Genomic DNA, 12,825 nt, shown 5'->3' on the forward strand with positions numbered 1-12,825 from the left:
TTTATTCTCACCTCTTGTTTCTCTGGATTGTCTCTCTTGGTTCTGTTTCTCCACTTCTGGTGGCTTTGGCAAGAAAGCATTCCTCCTGAATAAAGATACAAGCAAGTGTAAAGTGCATTGGAGAGTTATTAAACTGAATGCTAGAGCTGCAGTGGTGCAGTTCACTTCAACAGAGGATTCCCTAGCCCCTGAGCATGGCTAAGAGCTTTATTCAGTTGCTGTCTGTAGAATCCCTAATGCATTCTTTAGGAAGCCAGCACAAATAGGCTGGCTACAGATGCAGTAGGCAATTTGGACTTCAGCAAAGGGCAGAATTGCTCCGCTCCTTAAGTGAGTAGTTGGTGTTGTCTTGGATGGAGGATCTACTGGAGCATCCCTCTAAATTCTAATAGAAGGCTTCTGCGTGGACCTTTTTGCCTAGTGAGGTTCCCTCCAGGTGTTGTATCCTTGCAGAGAAGCACAAGCCAGAGTGCAGCAGGCAGCTAGCTGCCAGTCTTTTTTCTATTCCCTTCTTTCCTTCCCATGGAGATGGAACTGCTTGGCCTTTGTATGATACTATCTTCAATTATCTAAAAGACTCTCACATGGAGGATGGAGCAAGCTTGTTTTCTCCTTCAGAGACTATAGAGTCTGAACCAATGCATTCAAGTTACAAAACATGAAATCCTGTAGGAATTACCTTTCTGTGAGAGCCGTTTAACAGACATGAGAGGTGGTGTTCTTCCCTTGGAGGCTTTTAAGCAGAGGTTGGATGGCCACCTGTCATGTAGGATTTTGTTGAGATTCCTGCATTGCAGAGGGCTGGACTAGATTACCCTCTGGGTCCCTTCCAACTATGATTTATAATCTGAATTGAAGTAGTGCCCTAGGCCAAGTTCTACCTACATACTTTAGAGTACGTGCTGCCGCATCAGAGTCAGATTGTCAATCCGGGTTCCAATTCAACCTCACCCCTCCCAGTGATGACATCCTTTAGTCGGTGGCTCAAGCACCCTGTCTCAGGAAGGGAGAGGTTGCAGGAAACCAGGGGAGGAGAGCGCTCTTGTGCTCAGGTCCTGCTTGCAGGTTTCCTACAGGCATCTCGTCGACCACACTGAGAACAGGATGCTGCGCCAGATCAGCCATTGGCATGATCCAGCAGACTCTTCTAGTGTTATGAGATTCGCTTCTGAAGAGGATTTCCATGGCAGAGGCCTGTCTTGGCAGGTCTGGTAGGGTCAGTTGATTGAGAATGGAGCTGTCAGAAACAATGGCACAGCAGCCACGTCTTCCTGCATCTCATGTTTGCCCATGTGGATAACATCCATCAGGGCACATCAGGGGAGGAAAGAAAAGAGAACTGGGTCTCTGTTTTTTGCACAGGAAGCAATAAGAACATAAAGTGGACCCTTGCTGGATCAGACCACAGTCCTGTTACAGGAGCAGACTTTGTTTTGCACACCAACAGAAGTTCCTGGAGAGTTCAGAGGCAGTCCCACATACAGCACCTTGCAGTAAACTAAAAGGGAGGTTACTAAGGCATGGATTATTCTAGCTAGGTTACATGTGAGGGCAGGGGCAAAGTTCTCATTATCAACCAAAACTGCTAAAAAGTACTCGGTGCTAGTACCTTGGGTGGCAAAAAATGAACACTGCTCCCCCAGAGTTAGGTCTGATTGTTTTGAGGAAGCATAACCCCCAGAAGAGGAGGCTGAACACCACTCACTGGGTACACAAAATGGGGGTCAGCTCCTCTTTCCAGTTTTGGGCATATATTATTTGGGTAGCTGTGGTGGCATACATGTGTTTTTGTTTATTGTTTGTCTTTCGGCACCTCTTCAAGTACACCTAAAAGAAAAGCTGGGTTTTTTTAAAACATATTAAAAACATTTTTTAAACATATTTTTTCCAATTCATTATAAATCATTTCCCAGAAGGCTTTTGCAACCTTACAAGATCATCACATATGAAAAAGTTTCCTTTCTCTTTACATTTCCAACATATATTGGATTCAGACTTACACGTTTTTGCCAGCTTGCTAGGCGTCAAATACCATCTATACATCACCATGTAGTTTTAAAGTGTAGCATGCTGTAAATTTTAAATCTTTCCAAATTCTTTCCCATGCTGCCATATCAATATTATAACCTATATCCATTGCCCAATGTATCATTGATGATTTGACCATTGCATCCTTCCATTTCACATTCTAATAATAATTTATACATTTTAGACACTATCTTTTGATTATTCTAATTGGGAGGTTTGAGTTGTAAAGACATTTTTTTATCTGTCTAAAATATCTCATTTAATTGGCGATATTGTGGCCAACTTAATATTCCACTTATTTCTTCAAACTTTTTTAGTTTAACCTCCCCTTCCACCTCTATTAGCAACTCCCTATATGTTACCCAGTCCACTTCCATATTCTTTTTCTCCCACCGCTATGGCTTCTACTGGTGAGTGCCACATTGCTGTTTTCTTTTCCAGCAAGTTTTTTATATTTATCCCATACTCTATATAATTTTTTTACTAATTATATGGTTGGTGAAACCCAGCACTTCTTTTCTGGGGGTACACATAACCCTAAACATTTTGTGAATCTAAGTTTGGCCTCATTGGGCATTTCAATATGACTAGGAAAATGAGAGTACCCTAAACATTTTTTTTAGAAAAAAAAAAGCACTGGTGAAATCTTTGTGTTCCAGTTTTCCCATGCCATAAATATGTCCTTCAAGATCTGCATATTCTTCAATAAAAACCGCTCCTTTAACCAGCAAAGACAGGATGCCTCATAGTATAGTCTTAAGTCTGGCAGCAAGAAGCCACCTCTTTCTTTTGCATCAATTAAAATTTTATATTTTATTCTTGGTTTCTTCCCTTGCCAGATAATTTTTATTATGTTTCTTTGCCATTCCTTGAAGCATCCTGCATTACCAATCACTGGAGCTGTCTGAAATAAAGTCATCCTTGGCAGAACATTCATTTTTATGACTAAAACCCTTCCTAATAAAGTTTCATGCTTCCCCATATTTCTAACTTTTTCTTGATTTCTCTCCAGGTTTTAACATAATTACCTTGAAACAAATTTAATTTCCTTGCTGTTAGCCATACCCCCAAATATTTTACTTTTTCTTCTATCAACAGACCTGTTTTTCCCTCTAGTTCTTTTTTCCTTCATGTGTTTCACTAACATTTTGGTTTACTCTTGTTCATCCCACTAACAGTATCTGTTTGCTTCTCATAATGTATCTATAATTCACCCTCTCAAACATTTCTCCTGTATGAATATCCCTTCCACCTAATAAAATGTACAATGTGACGTATGCAGACCACATATGATAAAAGGGTCTACATGCTGGTTGGGAAGATTACATATACAGTGGTACTTACATATACAGGTTACATACGCTTCAGGTTACATACGCTTCAGGTTACAGACTCCGCTAACCCAGAAATGGTACCTCGGGTTAAGAACTTTGCTTCAGGATGAGAATAGAAATCGTGCTCTGGCGGCACGGCAGCAGCAGGAGGCCCCATTAGCTAAAGTGGTGCTTCAGGTTAAGAACAGTTTCAGGTTAAGAACAGACCTCTGGAACGAATTAAGTACTTAACCCAAGGTACCACTGTATATGGAATAAAAATTTACGCCCACAACCCACCACCACCATTGCTGCACCCAATAATAAGCTCTGCTGTTTGTGGATGTGTTCCCCTTCTCTTGGTTAATAATATCATTCTGTGAGTGATTTGTTTACACATCCAGGAGCACATGTTTATCTTAACTTTTCTTTTATTTTTTTTTAAATAATTTTTTATTAATTTTCCAATTTTTAACACTAAACAACAACAACACACAAACATCAACAAATACGAACACGAACACGAGTCTAAAGTACGAGATTGGCTCCATTATTACCAAATAATGGAGACTTTTAAACAAGACAGGAAAATTGGTTTCCAGGTGGAGAAATCGAAACTAGAGACAGAATTGTTAGAACCCAATACTAAGAATTTATCAAGAATGTATAACCTATTGCTGAAGTGGAATACAATAGATGAAACTGTTAAGTCAGCTATGATTAAATGGGCACAGGACATAGGTCATGACATTATGCTTGCGGACTGGGAACAGTTATGGACCACCGGTACTAAATTTACGGCATGTAATGCCTTAAAAGAAAATATTATGAAAATGATTTACAGGTGGTACATGACCCCAGTCAAGCTCGCGAAGATTTACCATTTGCCCAATAATAAATGTTGGAAATGTAATGAAGCTGAAGGTACCTTCTTTCACCTTTGGTGGACTTGCCCAAGGATTAAGGCCTTTTGGGAAATGATTTATAATGAAATTAAGAAGGTACTTAATTGTACTTTTCACAAGAAACCGGAGGCATTTCTCCTGGGCATGGTTGGCCAATTGGTTTCAAAGAGGGATAAGATTTTCTTTATGTACGCCACTACAGCAGCAAGGATTCTTCTAGCAAAGTATTGGAAGACACAAGAATTACCCACACTGGAAGAATGGCAGACGAAAGTGATTGACTTTATGGGACTGGCAGAAATGACCGGCAGAATCCGCGACCAAGAGAAAGAGACAGTGGAGGAAGATTGGAAAAAGTTTAAACTATATCTTAAGAACTGTTGTAAAATAGAGGAGTGATAAAATGTCAAGGGGAAGGAAGATGCAGAATTGCAGCTAAAACTGTTTGATGATTTAAGGTGAAATTGAGAATGACAATGAGTTTAAATTTAATTGGCAAAAAGGGTTGTTGAAAAACTGTAAAATAAGGATGCAAAAAGGGTGAGGTATGGGGAAGTCCAAGAAACGAGGCGTATGAAAATGAGGTTAAGAAATGATATCTTTTGTGTGTGTTCGTATTTGTTTATCTTAACTTTTCTGTTCCTGTTTTTCAAATACCCATGAATTTGATTTCCATCTGGGTGTGTCCCAAATGCCTATCTATGGAATCAGGACAAGGCAGGGTAGAATAGCGCTTGGCACAGAATCGTCGTCTGCACTGCTGCGTAATGTCCACTAGGCGACAGCAGATTCCCAAGAATGACAGTCCCTCCTTACCCCTGCTACACAGCGCTTTCTCATGTGGCTTGCTCAGAAAAGATACATTTGTCTTTACCAACCAATAAACTTGCAACCAACAACAGATACTGCATCCATGAGCTTAAATATAGCTTTATCCATGGTAGCAGACCCACAATAGCCATTGAACATAAGCCCCACTCCTCCAACCCAAGTGGCACTTTAAAGGACCTAAAGTCTATCATCTTCTCTCACTAACTTTCGGGAACCTCACTTCCACAGAAAGTACGGGTGTGTGCATGTGTGTGACAGTGTATGGGAGGAGAGGGAAATTATTTCAATAAGCTACAACTTACTGTGATAGAATGCTATGATTCTATTTGATATATTTGTGTGTCACTGCTGGCAGAGGAGGGACAGCAAAACCCTTGGACCCAATTGTTTTAAGATTAGATTATGTTGACTTCAGACGCCCTGTGACGATTCCACTAAAGCAAAAGGGCTGCAAGCTCCGGTAGGGATTGTGGGCTCTTGTCCACAATATCCTTTATTTTCTTCTTTGGGATGCAGCCGTAGCAGATGTCCAATGTCTTCTCCACCTGCCACTAGTCAGTGAAGGGCTCACAAATCTCTTGATGTACCACAATACTCTGTTACATATTGCAGAAGGAGATCCTGGCAGGCTGGATAGAAGGACAGACAAGGGAAGAGTTTCCCAAATGACATGGGCCCGAGCACTAGATGGATGGAGTTTATACGCTTGTGTTGACTCTCTATTGGGCATCCATCTGATAACATCATGAATTGCTACTCCCTGCCATGCCCTGGACAGCGCTGGCATATGCTCTGCCACTGTTCCAGTATGAGCACCAGTGGTGTGGTTGGTTAAGTTGCCACTGCAACCAGGACTGGCTGGCTCAGATTGAGCAATTAGGCAAATATCTGCTCCCAAAAAAGGACCTGAGGTGACATGCTAGACTCATGTTTCTCTTGGTGAGAAACTGTTGGCACAGAAAGGGCAGGTGTACTTCAAAGACTACATGGAGACTGTGGCAGTGGTGTGCTTCCAAGCCATTGCTGGAACCAACAATGTGGTGGAGTTCTCAGAGGTCACTGCCAGAGGAATACCAATCGAGCACAGAATCATCTCCAGAGACAGGATCTGAGGCTCAATGGGCCATTCGGCAGGAGCACCTGCCAAGACTTCCTTCTCCAAATGATGCTGTAAGCCTCGGGGAGTGATTGCAACGTGCTGCTTAGTGGATTTTAAACAGCACGGGCAAGAATCCATGTTCTGCTCCTTGCCAAGACAAATCAAAAAACAATTGTGCCCATCAGTGGTAGGGACCACAGTGCTGTTTAACAGATGACTGCTGCACCATCAGTACGCAGAAAAACTAAGGGGAGGGGGAACAAATCAGGAAAACCATGAATTATAGCCAAACCACACAAAGAATCCAGGAAAAAGAACAAGGGAGATCCCTAACAGAGAAAAACTAAAATCTAAATCTCACTGTGAAAATATATATATTTTTAAAAATTCCTGAGCTGCTCTCTTGACAGTTAGAAAAGATCTGAATGGGTGGCCATCCCACAATTTTCAAGGCTTGCACAGGCAGGAGGGAGGGGGAAAGAGAGGGAGAGAGAGAGAAATTTTCCTCTCAGGAGGAAGTTCAGAGCACAAGCTCCCTGATCACAGCTGCAGAATGCTCCTTGAGAGGGCTCTGAAGAGATGCAGAGCCTGTGTGTGTGACTGCACAGGAAAGGGGATCTCCTGGAGGAAACAGGGGACATAGGAAACTGTCTTACAGTGAGAAAGTGGCTAATGACCAGCATGCTCAGCACTGTCTACACAAGAGTTTCCCTCCAGATGTTGTTGGACTTCAGCTCCATCAGCCCCAGCAAGCACTGCCAACACTCAAGGATGATGAGAACACTGGCAGAGGAAGTAGGGGCAGGGGGAGTGCACTGTCACTGGCAGTGCGATCCCAGTGGGGTGCCATCGTGGCTGCCCCCCCCAACGCACTGGGTGCCACACCCCCGCAGACGGTGCACCATGGCCCTAGGAGGTGTGCCATGCCCCCAGGGCATGCGCCAGCTCTCCGCCCCCTGGTGCCGGAGCATGAAGCTCTGCCACTGGATGGGAGTTGTAGTCTATCCCCCCTACCCCTGATCTACAACTGACAGTGGGCTTCCAGGGTTTCAGACAGGAGTCTTTCAAAGCCGTAGCTGGAAATGCCATGGACTGAACCTCAGAGCATCTGTGTGCGAAACAAGTGCGCTTACAATTGGACATTTCCCCAGGGTCTTATTACTAAAGGAAAAGTCTGCAAAAGTCCTGAGAAATTGCCATTGAACAACAACTGGTCCATATAGTCCCAGGCCCCCTTCAGATTGTTGCTATTTGCAGGTAAGATTTAATGGCATACCAGCAAAATCAGGTTGCACTATTAAGGTGGATTTGGTGTTCCTGCAAACCCACTGGGGGCGGTGGGAATCCACACACCCTTGCCCATGAATTATTTTGTGGCAAGGAAAATGCACTGCATACAACATTGCCTAACCTTCCTGCTAACAAATCAGAATGACTATTCATAAGCAGTCAGCGTCATATAATCTCCTCACAAATTTTGTGCTAACAAATCAGTATAAACAGGTTGTCTGGAAGTGAGTTCAGTGAATAGTCTTAGGCTGAGGAATGATTGCTGAACATCTTAGGCAACAGCGTGTGCATATAGCCTCAGTGAATAATCTTAGGTTGAGAGACAAGGGACCCTGATGAGTTTAAATCTTACTTCTACTCATGTAAACGTTTCTCTCTCTCTCTGTGGGTACAGAGCGCAACCTAATTGTATGGGCTACAGTGAAAAGATAGAGAAAAGTCACATCAGAGTCTAGTCTCCAACCCAGGGATGGTAAGATATTACAGTAAGGTTACCAGACTTTTTTCAATGAATCCAGGGACACTTTTCAACTTTAGTAGGAATAATAGGATTTTGTCAGGGGACTGATTTGTAAATCCAGGGACTGTCCCCGGGAAACGGGGATGTTTGGTAACCTTATATTACAGCAAACAAGCTAGTCACATTATTAAATACTTTCCACCTTGTAGTTTACTTTCTTACATCATGGGTAAACATCTTCAGAAATAGATGATGTAAACTAATGTATATTTTGGAGGCTAAATTCATAAGCTTATCCTTGTGTTTGTACACTCAGTTTGAAAGTTTCCATTTCACTAAAAGCTGACCTTCAGTCTGCCACAGTTTGAAGTTCTGAAATATCAAGTTATGGAAGATTTGAATGTTCTAAAATGCCAGTGCCTGCAGCATTTCAAAGCCTTTGATTTTACCGTCTTTAAAAGCTAAACTGTATTTGCAAATGATAAAATCAATTGTTAAGTTGTTGGCATCCATCCGTCTCAGGAGACAATGGTGGAGTACACTTTCGGGGGTGAAGTCAAACTGTTGGAAGGTTGCAGCACTTGCTGTGGCTGTGGAGACCAATATGGGAGAGACATGTTTTGTTGCAGCTGGGGCAGGTGAAGGCATCCAGTTTTGCTGCTTCAGGTGCAACACGACATTCCTTCTCTCTGTGCTCCTCCCAACAGTCATTCTTCCTCTGGTCCCTGCTATGGATACACAACCTGACTGTCTCCAGGCACTGTGGTCACCTGCAACCCACATGACAGGGTTGATGTTGCCAGCCTTCATGTCATGTTTGCAGATACCCAAATCAAATAGAAAATTTAATCCAATGAATTCAATCCAGCCAAAATTAAGGACAAAAGACCTATTGGCTGACACATCTCTTTGTCATGGGAATCTGCTTGATGTAGTATTTGATGTGTTGTGAGGTATGTCTGTAGCAGAAGCTGGGTTCATACTCTGGGTCTGCAGCTACTCTTAGAATTCATTTTCTCTCTAAAGTAAGCAATCAGTAAAAAAAAGTCTCCTCTTTCCTGGTTCTACTGAAATACTAATGAAATATCCTTGACACATCAATTGCAGAATTAAGTCAAACTAGTTTCCTCACTGGAAGGGGGAAAACGGGGGTGGGACCACTGACTGTATCTTTGCAACATAGTCCACAAACATGTAAAAGGAAAAATATTTGCCATTAACTTCAAGAAAATGTTTGACTTCATCTGGCATCCAGAGTTGGTGTTGAAGCAAAAACATATGATCTAACTAAATCTGTGCACAGATCCATCAAATGAAGGATGTGTACTGAAAACAAATTAGAGACTCAGACAAGCGGGGTGTAAACAAGAGAGCCCTTCTCAGCTCAAACTTCTTCTTTACTAAACACATTGATAATTTCCCAGCCATCTTGAGCTACTCATCAAGCTCAGGAAGACAAGACGAAACAGCCACCTACACGCTATCATGACGTTACCAGCAATTGCTACAATCTCATCACACATTGAGCTCCAAATGCATCTGATGGAAAACTAGTCCAAACCTCAGCAAAGTAAAGTTCCACTCCAAAGAAGTGGAGATTGAACACATCTTAAATTATACATACCTGGGTCTCATAATTAATGCATTAGGGCACTATCAGAAAGTCGGGGGGGGGGAGCGGGGAGGGGGGAAACTATGGTGTGTTTTGTGCTGGCTCCCCCCTTTTTTACACAACATTGAATATAATCCTTCTGTTTATCATCGTTGACGGCTGTGAAAAGCAGGGAAATGTGCAGGGGGAAAATTCAAAAGAATTCCACATTCTTTTGATTTGCAACGAATTCCCCTGCTACCTGGGAGCTCCAGCAACAACTGACAAGAGAGGGAAAGGTGGATGCTTTTCATTGCTTCTTATCCTAGCCATCAAAACTTTCCACTTTCTGGCAATTCCTCAATCAAACTAAGACACTCCCCTGCACAGAACTCACGCCAAACATTTAACTCAATAGCTGACAAAAGCGGGTGTCCGTCAATCATGCAAAAAGATTCAAGTAGCTTGATCAAAAGTTAAAAGCAGCCACTTGCTGCGGAGATAATGGACAAATGCTATCACAGAGTCTCTTGCGCTGCTACAGATTGCTGCATGCGATCAGCAACTCTCATGGCAACTACCAGTTGTGCCAACAAATGCAGTTTCGTGCCCACTAGTATGCACATTTGTGAGATTTAGCCAAAAGTGGGAGCCTGCTATGATGTGTAACCAACCACGTGTTAAGCTGGTCATCTATATGTTCTTGCCAAGTGGCACGGCACTGTGTTCCCCAAGGTAGATCTTATGTACTGAAGTTCTCACCCTGGGCCAGCAGGGGGATACTGTAGATAGTTATGCAAATGAAGGATCGAAAGTGACATTCAGTGATTGGATAGTTTTAGAAAGTTGTTACAGTAACGTTGTACTGGAGCTCTATATAAGCAGGCTGACTGAACCCTTCATTTCAGTTCTGTTCTGGCCTGTGAATAAACAAGAGCTGTTTGAAGAATCGCTGTGTCATCTGATATGTTCACCCACAACTTAACAGTAGAAGCCCCCCTGTTCCAAAAAGGGTTGAAATACAGACCCTACCCACGCGGTTCCTTCTCACCGAATTGTCAACCAGTCAGGAAAGAGGGTGACTACAAATCCAGCCCTCAGCTGGTTTGTTTGTTTTTTTTAACCAAAATAAAATAAAATGAAAAAATGAAAACTGTGTTGTCTCAAACCAAAATGGATCTGTTCTTGGGAATTTGCATCTCCAGCATGGAGGAAATGCTGGGAACTTGCACATCCTGTCCCGCCTCCAGCGAGGTAACAATGGAAACTTCTCTTAGTGGTCTTGTGGCTCTGCTCTTGGTGGAATAAAAGAAGATAGTTCTTTCTGCCTGGGCAGTAGCAGCAGCACCCCCTTCAGGAAGCATCTGGTCCTGCAGCTTCTGCAGCACCCCCACTGGCAGAGAGCCAGGCACACAGTAAGTGCTTTGATTCTCTTGGTGATTGTTTCTAACTGGAGGGAAATAATTTCACGGCGAGAGTTTCCCAGCATGGAGATTTAGCCGGTCGATAAAATGCATTTCCTCATCTCACTCTCTCTTTAGGTCTATTGATCTTGCTCAAAAATACCTTCCTCCTGGCAAGGGGAGATGAGTCAGACCTTGAACTTTCCTTCTTTAAAGTAAAGAGAGAAGAAAGGGAAAACAAAGAGAGAGGACTAATGCAGGCAGTTTTCTCCATCTCCAAGCAGGCTGCTCCAATCAAAGAGCGATTCGTAACATTTCTAATATTAAATGTGCGAGGAGAGAGAGGAGAGTTGAAATGAGAGCTCTGACGCATAATGTCACCCAGGTCACCACAATGGGCTCGTTCTTAATGATCTGCTTGCCCCATGAACAAGTCTGGGCAATCACTGATAGTGTTCTGAACGAAGACTGCCAACTCTTTTAAAAGTCTGGAGGTTCTATTGTTTGTTGGGTGTGGTGAAATGGGGGCCATCCCTCCCACACATTGGAAGCGTCCCCAGTGAGAGAGGGGAAGAGGAAAATGGGGATTGTGTCAGTCAAATCAAATTGTCCCAAGGGCAAAACTGGAATCTTTGGGGCATCCAACTTGGGGCAAAATTGCATGATATGACAGAGGAGAAGAAGAAGAGTTTGGATTTGATATCCCGCTTTATCACTACACGAAGGCGTCTCAAAGCGGCTAACATTCTCCTTTCCCTTCCTCCCCCACAACAAACACTCTGTGAGGTGAGTGAGGCTGAGAGACTTCAGAGAAGTGTGACTAGCCCAAGGTCACCCAGCAGCTGCATGTGGAGGAGCAGAGACGCGAACCCGGTTCCCCAGATTATGGGTCTACCGCTCTTAACCACTACACCACACTGGCTCTCGGAGATGTCTGCATGCATCTTCGCTTGCATTAAGAGTTTAAAAATAGCCATTGGGGAGGAGTATGTGGGACCCTAACAGGGCGTAACACTATCCGTGTGTGTGTGTGTGTGTGTGTGTGTGTGTGTGTGTGTGTTTTCCTATCAGTCTATGAACTCCTTCAAGGGAAGCATGAACAGGAGGAAACATCCACACCAATAGGTTGTTGGACAGATTTGCTGTGAGACCTCTTCCACACTTGTCCACACCAACATTATGTGTCAATTGCTAGGGGGGCCTATCTCCAGGGCATTGCCTCTCACCAATTCCTGGGAAATGCCACAGGCTGCCTCCTTTGCCAAAGTTTGAGCTAGGATGTGACAACGGACAACTGTGGCAAAGCGTTTATATGAGATGATGAGTTTGAAACTGGCTATTCTATGTACATGGCTGTATTTCTTTGGAATTGCCAAGCATTTAAGTCAGAAGTCAGAAATTTAAAGAAGTGCAGTTATTGAAGAATAGGACAAAGGAAATACTAAGATTGGGAGGAAGCAGATACTGGTTTCAGAGAAACCACGTGCAACTGATTAGGTTGCTTCTGCTATGAAAAGCTTTCACAAACCAATGCTGCTTTCATATTCACTTGGAGCCAAGGTGCATGGATAGTGTCATTACAAAATTTAGTCACTGGGTAGCACTGGACTTCATTGTGTTTGGGTGGAGTCAGAAGTTTCCTGTTGCTCTTAATAGAGACAATAAATGTCTTGTCTAGCTTTCTGACTGGTGGGCCCTCTTAAGAGGACGGCAAGTCTAGTCTTTCCTTGATTGTGTTCTTGCTTCAAAGGGATTTCACAATTGATTGACTAAGAAAGGTTTTCAGTATTCCCAGTCACCCAAGGAAGGAGTTATCTAGAGTGCCAAACTGTTTTAAAAGGCCCATTGTCCTTTTCGGGGGGGGGCACCCCATTTTGAGTACTGCTTTGATTGGTGTCGATGATT

The sequence above is a fragment of the Podarcis erhardii genome, assembly GCF_964252035.2.
Source record: "Podarcis erhardii genome assembly, chromosome: 2".
NCBI lineage: Eukaryota > Metazoa > Chordata > Lepidosauria > Squamata > Lacertidae > Podarcis > Podarcis erhardii.